Source organism: Etheostoma spectabile, chromosome 22 (genome assembly GCF_008692095.1).
Source record: "Etheostoma spectabile isolate EspeVRDwgs_2016 chromosome 22, UIUC_Espe_1.0, whole genome shotgun sequence".
Classification (NCBI taxonomy): Eukaryota; Metazoa; Chordata; class Actinopteri; order Perciformes; family Percidae; genus Etheostoma; species Etheostoma spectabile.
The window spans coordinates 1,275,553-1,284,791 of NC_045754.1; positions in this window are offsets into that span (position 1 = coordinate 1,275,553).

Sequence of the window (9,239 nt, forward strand, 5' to 3'; positions counted from 1 at the left end):
GGTTACGTATGTAACCCTTGTTCCCCGAGATAGGGGAACGAGACACTGCGTCGGTTACGACACTATGGGAACGCCTTTAGGCATGACAGGGCTGAATGCGAATGAAAACTACTCCAATCCTATTGGTCCTATTGAGAACGGTAGCATGTGACGGCATAACCGTAGGGGCATATATAGGCACGCCGCACATAGCTCATTAGCTCTTTCTATGAAGCAAGGCACTCCAGGGGGGGCGAGGGGCGGTGAACCGACGCAGTGTCTCGTTCCCCTATCTCGGGAACAAGGGTTACATACGTAACCCGAGACGTTCCCCTTCGAGGGAACTCGAACTGCGTCGGTTACGACACTATAGGAATGAGATACCCACTAACCCGCGCCGAACCCCCGCCTGCCCTAGCGTGCAAGCAACTTGTGGGCACGACTAGGAGGAGAGCACCCGGGTGCCGGGTGCGGAGAGAAGGTCCAGACTATAGAACCCGAAAAAGGTGTGAGGAGTGGCACAGCCAGCTGCATCACAAACCCCCATGCCTCTTGTGGAGCGAGCCCGTACAGCCATAGGTGAAGGCAAACTGCGCAACCGATAGGCCAGGGAGATAGTCCGAACGATCCAGTAGCCGATAGTATGTTAGGAAGCGGGGAGCCCAGCCTTGGGGGACCCGAAATACACCAGCAACTGGTCTGTCTTCCTCCACCGGGAGGACCTCAGAGGGAAGACACTCAGCGCTCTGACAGGGCAGAGCAAATGGAGCCTTCCATCCTCCGCCGTCACATGAGGTGGAGGATGAAACGCCTGCAGTACCACAGGCCCCATGACAGTGGACAGAACCATGGGAATGTAGCCCCTGTTAATCGGAATGGGGTGCAGGATGGCCCTCACAATACCCGGGGCAAACACCAGGCAACGGGGAGCAACCGAAAGAGCCTGGAGCTCCCCCACCCTCCTCAAAAAGGTGATAGCAAGGAGGAAGGCCATCACCAGGGTCAGGTACTTGGCCTCAGCCGACTCAACGGGCTCGAAGGGGGCCTCAGCCACAGCGTCGAGAACCACCGCCAGATCCCAGGCGGGAATCCTAGCGTGAGCCGCAGGTCTTAACCTCCGGGACCCACGGAGAAAACGTACGACCAGGGGAAGCCTCCCTAGAGACCCATCCCCGAAGGGCATGGAAAGCTGAATGGCTGCCACGTAACCTCGCGGGTGGATGGGGAAAGGCCCGCAGAGAAGCGGTCCTGTAGAAACTCCAGCACCTGAACCACCGGGCAGGAAACTGGGTCCAGCATGCGTCCACTGCACCAGACGGGGCCCTGGAGCCAAGGAGAGTCTCGACCGCTCCCGCTGTCAGGCCCGCCTCAAGGCACTGGGCCCGTTCACGGGCCAGACCTACAGCTGCCACAGGGCAAGGGTGAAGGACCCGGCCCCTGCCTGGGACAGCAGGCCCTCCTCAGAAGGACGCTCTGTCCAGACAGAGGGCCACGGCGGGCCGTCCAGGAGCACCATCAAGTCCGAGAACCACACACGGGTCGGCCAGAACGGCGCTACAAGAAGCAGTCGACGTCTTCCTGACGGACCCCTCTCCAGGAACCCCGGAGCAGAGCGACTGGGGAAAAACGGAAAGACGCAGCCCCGGCTACTCCCGCACCATGGTGTCCAGCCTAGCGGGGCCGGGGGCGTCAGGAGAACCACAGATGACAGTGTGTAGTCACCCGAGACGCAAACAAGTCCCGACTACAGGACCGTACCTTCCGCACAAGGACTCCACCACCCCGGGGCGGAGCCGCCTTTCCCCGGGCCTCAGCCCCTGTCTCGACAGCAGGTCTGCACCCAGATTCTGAAGCGCAGGGAGAACATCGCCCTGAGAGAGAGCAGGCTCCGCTGGGACCACAGGAGGATCTGATGCGCAGCAGAGAGGGCGCAAGCGCAGACCCCCCTGGTGATTCAGATAGGCCAGGTGGTGACCCAGGAGTGCAGGCAGGAAGTTCCTCAGAGCCCGGAACACGGCCAGCAACTCGAGGCAAGTGATGTGCCATGACGAGTGACGCTCCTGCCATACACCCCACGCAGAGCGGTCGTCGATGACCGCGCCCCACCCGGTGAGGGAAGCGTCCGTCGAAACGATTACACGGCGACAGGGCGCCCCCAGCGCGGGGCCTCGGGACAAGAACCAAGGAGTCTTCCACACCGATAGGGCACGAAGACATTTGTGCGTAACCCGTATCAGGGTGAACGGGCTTCCCCTCGGGGAGAACCCCCTGGGTTTCAGCCACCACCACAGGGCCCCCATGTGCAGAAGACCAGAAGGTATCACGCTGGAAGCAGCCACCATGAGGCCCAACACCCTTTGGAAGCGTTTCACTGTGATGGCACGGCCCAGCCTCACACACCTCACCATGGCCAGAGTGGACTCAACACGAGCCGGAGACAGACGTACCAGCATCGTTAACGAGTCCCACACCACCCCTAAGAACACAGTCCTTTGGGCGGGTGCAAGCACACTCCTCCTTTGTCGAGCCTCAGCCCCAAACGAAAAAGACGAGCAAGGACGGCATCTCAACGCCGAACCGCCAACACCCAAGACCGAGCCAGGAGAAGCCAGTCGTCGATGTAATGGAGGACCCGGACGCCCTGGAGCCGCAGAGGGGCCAGTGCCGCATCCATACACTTGGCGAAAGTGCGAGGGGAGAGTGCCAGGCCGAAGGGAAGAACCCGATATTGGTACGCCAAAGGCAAACCTCAGGAACGTCCCGTGGGAAGGACAAATGGAGATGCGGAAGCATGCGTCCGTCAGACCCATGGTGACAAACCAGTCCATGGACCGGACGTGCCGCACGATGGCGGGGACGGAGAGCATCACAAACCTGTATCTCCTCAGAGACCGGTTCAGAACAGGCAGAACCCCAGAAATGGGCCGCCAGGCAGAAACCCGCTGATGATCCACAGTCCAGGAGCCAAACCTCCGCCCTACTGCCACCCCTCGGGGCTGGCAGAGCGGCGAAGGCCCGGCGGTGGCCAGCGCGTCCCGAGCGCCACGGCGGCGGGACAACAACGCTAGTGGGCCGCCAGGAAGAGCCCACCGATAATCCGCAGCGCGGGAGCCAAACCTCCGGCTACCGTCACCCCTCAGGGCTGGCAGAGCGGAGAAGGCGCGGCGGCGGCCAGTGTGACCCGAGCGCCACGGCGGCGGGACAACAACACTAGGGGGCCGCCAGGAAGAACCCGCCGACGATCCGCAGTCCGGGAGCCAAACCTCCGGCATACCGCCACCCCTCGGGAATGGCAGAGCGGCAAAGGCCCGGCGGTGGCCAGCACGTCCCGAGCGCCACGGCGGCGGGACAACAACACTAGCGGACCGCCAGGAAGAACCCGCCGATGATCCACAGTCCAGGAGCCAAACCCCCGGCCTACTGCCACCCCTCGGGGCTAGCGGGCCGCCGGGAAGAGCCCGCCAATGATCCGCCAAACATCGCTAGCGGCCGTCAAGGAGGGAACCTCAGTCGGCCTCCATGGGCCAAACACACAGTCAGGACCACTTTGCCCTGCCCCTCCGTCCCAGGATGACGGCCCACAGGCCCGACCTGCCGCGAAGGGGAGCGGTGCCCCGCGGCCCAAGCCGCTCGATGGGGACCAGGAGAAGCCACACACACCGTGTCTGGCACAACCGGTGGGAGCCGGATGAGAGCCGAGATGTTCCAGCTGCCTCAGCTGAGCGGGACCCAGTCATCTTCAGTAGCAGGTCCGCCTGGTAGGCCTGCAAAATCGCCACAGAGGGCAGGCTCCCAGAGCGACCTCAACCCGAGGCAACGGCCCGTAGCCGCAGTCCTTGATCCCCGCCACATTGCCATACTCCAGCAGCTGGGGAGTAGAAAGCCAGGCGGAGAAAGACACAACCCAAGACTGACACAACTCATTGTGCAAGCCCGGAAAAAACGGCAAGGATTGGCACGGGAGTGCAGAGGAGCTCTGCAGGAAGCAATCATCCAGTCCGTGGCAAATCCAGTCCGGGTTTTGCCACAGCCCGCGGCACCACTCCCAGCAGCCAATCATAAACCGGCACACTCGGCGCTCTTCAGATGACGTCGGACCGACACCCGGAAGTCCTCTCCCTCCCCCACGCTGCCAAGCACGGCGTGCTCCTCAGAGCACGAGTGCAAACACTGCGTCAGACAGCGTCCCCGAACAGAAGAAGCAGAGAAGCCGGCCCTCGAACGGGGACTGGGGGAGTCGGAACCGGCAGACGAAGGACGAGACGGGGCATCAGCCGTCTCGGAAACCTCCAGCAGATCACGCCGCGAACCACATGACCGAGCCGCCACAGCGACCGCGGGGCCCGAGCCACGGGGAGAGCGGATCCGGCCGTCCGCGGAAAAGAGAGCCATGCGGGACCGCAGTGCCCGCACGGGCAGGGCCACGCAATGGACACAAACAACCCCCTCGAGAGCTGCCGTGGCGTGCGACAGGCCCAGACAAGCAACACACAGCTCATGCGAGGCTCCTACCGTGACGAAACGCGGGCAGGGAGACACACATCTCCGGAACTGGTTAACTGCTTGGACAGACTGCAACTTCCAGGTGAGTAGGATAACTTGGAATCTTTCAACACAACATCAACCAACGTGCCTGCTGAATAGAAAAAAGCTAATGAGCTATGTGCCGGCGTGCCTATGTATGACCCTACGGTTATGCCGTCACATGCTACCGTTCTCACTAGGACCAATAGGATTGGAGTAGTTTTCATTCGCATTCAGCCCTGTCATGCCTAAAGGCGTTCCCATAGTGTCGTAACCGACGCAGTTCGAGTTCCCCTCGAAGGGGAACTGTGTTCAGTGCATTTAAAAAGTGCTAATTTGAAATGCAAAATGTGTGTAAAACAGAAAATGTGTTTAGCCTTTTGGAGACTTGAGAGGAAGTTTTGCTCTCTGTGTCAGTTTAAATAACTGTGCTGTGCATGTCATTTTAGTGTGTTAGAACCTGGAAAACACTGTAAAGGGGATGCCCATTTTAAAAACAGTCCGATCAACTCCAAAATCCAAAAGTTAGAGTGCTTAAACTCATATTTGTGATGTCATCACATATAAATAAAAATATAATTGAACTGTAACTTTTTTAGTCTTGACAACTACTCAAAGCACTTTTACATAGTACAGGAACCATTCACCGTTCACACACTTTTTTACACACTTTGGAACACATTTACACTCCGATGCAGTGTCTTTCCCAAGGGCACTTCGACGTGGGATCGCATTACCAACCTTCCGATTGGCAGGCAGCCGCTCCACCACTGAACCACAGAGGCGCGGTAAACCATCACTAATGAAAAAGGAACTCTGCTGAGTGCAATGATTCCAAGAGTCAATATTAAACAGTTCAAAAGTTATAAATAGGGGCGAGGCTAAAGAACAGGGGGCACAGACATGTATTACATTGCTTAAATATCAAGTGTAGACCACACAAAGTAAATTCCATGTACGTAAATTGGATGATGTTTGTCATACAGTGAAAGGCTGACTTCCTGTTGCCAGCGGTTGGCGCCAGGCCCGGTTCTAAACATGGGCACGGAGGGGGGGGGGGGGGGCAATTCCCCTTCAAATCCTCCATCTGCCCCACTAATGCCAGTATCAGCTCCTTCACCCAAAATTCAAAATAAATATATTTTATTTTGTCCCTGTTGGTCAATCATAAAAATGCCACATTGTAATATTGTGTTTTACTCAAATCTGATAGGTTGATTTGGCTCTATGAAACATGTAGACGCAGCGAGAGTGGTTACTGTGGATTACTGTCTGCCTGCCTGCCTGGGACTAGCTAACTTGTTGAGTGACTCCAACGAGGATAGCCTGGTGGTGGGAGCCACACTTTAAGTGGTTTTCTCTCTGTGCTCTGTTCTTTCTTTCTCTCTCAGGAAGATTTGATTAATGGGACATTACTTTCGTAAATTGCATCAGCTACAGACACAGGTTTCCAAACTCAACAACTAATGTATTGATCGTGAGCATGAATTGTATTTTGAGCCAATGTTAGCAATCAAACAATCATACACGTTTTTGAAATGATTCCCATCTTCTCTTATTGTTTCTAATGAGAAAAGTTTATTATTTCATGGATTCCACTAATTTCAGTATGACACGCTATGCCGTAAACCGTTTACATCTGAGCATGAGGGACTCACATCTACACTCAACTTACATTGGGCAGAGACAGAATGTACGGTTTATGAAAAAAGGGAAACAGAGACAGAATTGTCTTGGCACTCGACTTCCTCTCCCTCGTGCAGGAATCTTTCCTTGTGTTCATCTTTACTGTATTGTTCCTTTTTCACACAAAGCCAGCCCAAGTAGTTCCTCTTTTACTGGATGTACTACTGTAGCATGTCAGAATCAGCTGTGCGTAAACACACAAGGAATGTGACTTGTAACTTGTGACTTGCTGTAATCCTTGCTGTCAAAGTACAGCACTCACTTACTATCACATGTAAAGAATATGTAAAAAAGATGGTCATGTAATTGAAAGAACATGAACAGCTGAGTGTGTTTCCTAGATGGGAATCAGCTGTGATTGATCTGTTTGCATAACTTCAATCAGCCGTTTCTCTCATTTCCAGTAACAATGGGATACTGTAAAATTCTGGGATATATTTTCAATTTACAATATAACATCTGTTCACATGATGGTATCTGTTCTGACATACAGTGTGAAAGCATTTACAAATTTGTCAGTAAAAATCCATTGGTTGAGCTTGTCTGTAAAAGTTGTTCAAGCATTTTAAATTGTGTGTGGACGGTAGGCATTTTGTGTCAACAAGAAAGGCAACAAGAAATGTGTTAATTGTATAGCCAACACAGACAGATGTTACGCTAACTGTTATAAATGTGTTAATTACGCTAACTGTGTTAAATGTGTTAATTACGCTAACTGTGTTAATTGTATAGCCTACACAGACAGATGTTGCGCTAACTGTGTTAAATGTGTTAATTACGCTAACTGTGTTACATGTGTTAATTGTATAGCCTACACAGACAGATGTTACGCTAACTGTGTTAAATGAGTTAATTACGCTAACTGTGTTAAATGTGTTAATTACGCTAACTGTGTTAAATGTGTTAATTGTATAGCCTACACAGACAGATGTTACGCTAACTGTGTTAAGAGTTTAAGAAAGTTGTTAAAAGTATTGAAAACATTGTCATAGCAATCATAAAAAACTGTAAATAAAAGAGTCAAATTCTTTTACATGAATTTTAATTGAATTTTTCAATTATTTTTAATAACATACTAGTTTTTTTAAGGTACACAAGAACGAACGAAAATCACCAGTTTGCTTCAATAGATACAGTGGCTTGCATAAGTTTACACACCCATGCTTAAGTTGATTAAAGTTGAATAAACATCTACTGGAAATTGACCTTAATGCCTTAATTAAAAAAAATGAGGTAAAATCCAACCTTTTTAAGGACACCAATTTTCTTTGTGAATGAATAATGTATTGTAAATAAATAAATGTTCTTCCTTAAAATATAGAGGGCATACAGCATATATACACCCCCATGTTAAATTCCCATAGAGACATGCAGATTTTTATTTTTAAAGACCAGTGATTTCATGGATCCAGTATACTATGCATCCTGATAAAATTCCCTTGGCCTTAACCCCCCCCCACACACACACACATTATGACATACCCCTTCACCATACCTAGAGATAGGCATGGGAAACTTTCCATAACATCATCTTAATGCAAATCAAACCAGCTATTAGTCTGAGTGAAATAACACCATGCCATGCAGGTTGTGGGTGTGTAAAACCATTAGATAAGTGTGGAGAGTTTTGAAAACTGTGGTAAAACAATGAAAAAGGAACTAGAGTTTGGTCAGACTGTGGTTAGAGTTTTACATGTCTCCAGTGGTAACCACTGTCCTTTAGCTATCGGAACATAACTGTAATAAACAATATGTGTTTTTGAGCAGGAGATATAATTCTAATAGACTAAATGTAAATAGAAATGCAAACGTTATGATATTCAAATGGTATAATATAATACAGTACAACCTGCCCAGGAAGCAGTTCTCTAGTGTTTGTGTTTTATATCATTAATCATATTAGTCACCTCCCTAGCAGCTGGTGAGAAGCTGCTGTAACAGTGAGCCGGTAGTCAACACAAAGCTTGTAGTTAACATGCAGGTCACACTGACCCGTTACTTTCAATAAAGGTGAATTCTGGTGGAAACGTGTTTGTGCCTGTGTCAAACTGTCCTCACTTACAAATATTACTCCCCTCCCCCAGTTTCTACTGAATTTCTGTTGCACAAGACTTCACTTCCCCTTCCCTCCTCTTTGCAAAACATGTTTAATCTGATAATCTTCAGTCGATAATGTAAGAGTCTTCTAGCCTCCCCCCCTGACCTTTATGAGATAGCAGAAAAAAATGAAGGAAAAATACCTCTTATCTGAAAACATTACTTTCGGCTGACGCCCCCATTCATTCTAGACAGCTTGATTTTTTTTCTTCTCACTCCTCCAGTGGAAAGAATGGCAGAAAATGAAGCCTGGCCTACAATTTATCACAGAGCAGCGTACAGGTTGAAATTCAGCAGTGTCAGAGAAGGAAAAATTGGGTGCTGAGATAGGAGGGTAGTTTGAAAGGTGATGTGCCAGAGCTTTAAAACAGAACCCATGCTAGTACCAAGCTTAGAGAATCTAATAAATAATCAATAATGGTGTGTACAACCATTGGTGGTGAAATGATAAGCTAACTTAAAAATTGGTCTCATTATTTTCATGTGCAGGCTATTCCAGGCTAATCAAAGGAGAATTACGGCCGATTCCTACACTCTCTGTTGTTTTGAATTTGGAGTACTGTCAGTAGAGAGAAAAACTAAAATGATCGGTGCTGCCTACATGTTACATGTTGTTATATGTTAAGCAATATGTTAATGACTAAAGCTCCATTCATAAGTATTTCTTGGTGATGTGGTTAGGTGAACTGTCTTGTCATCTTCTTAACATGAAAGAAGAGGACAAGAAAAACATGGAATTGAACTTCCCTTACCAGTGCTGTTTAAAACAAGTGATCTCAGAAATCAAGTTAAAGGGAGGTGAAAAATAAAAACTTGTAGCATACTGATTCAAAGGTTAGATTTACACCGGGAAATGCAAGAGCCGACTCAATCAAAAACCAACCAGTCATGAAGCGTTCAACTCCCTTTTTTTGGGGCAGCTTGATCACTTTTATTTTTCTCTTATCTAAATT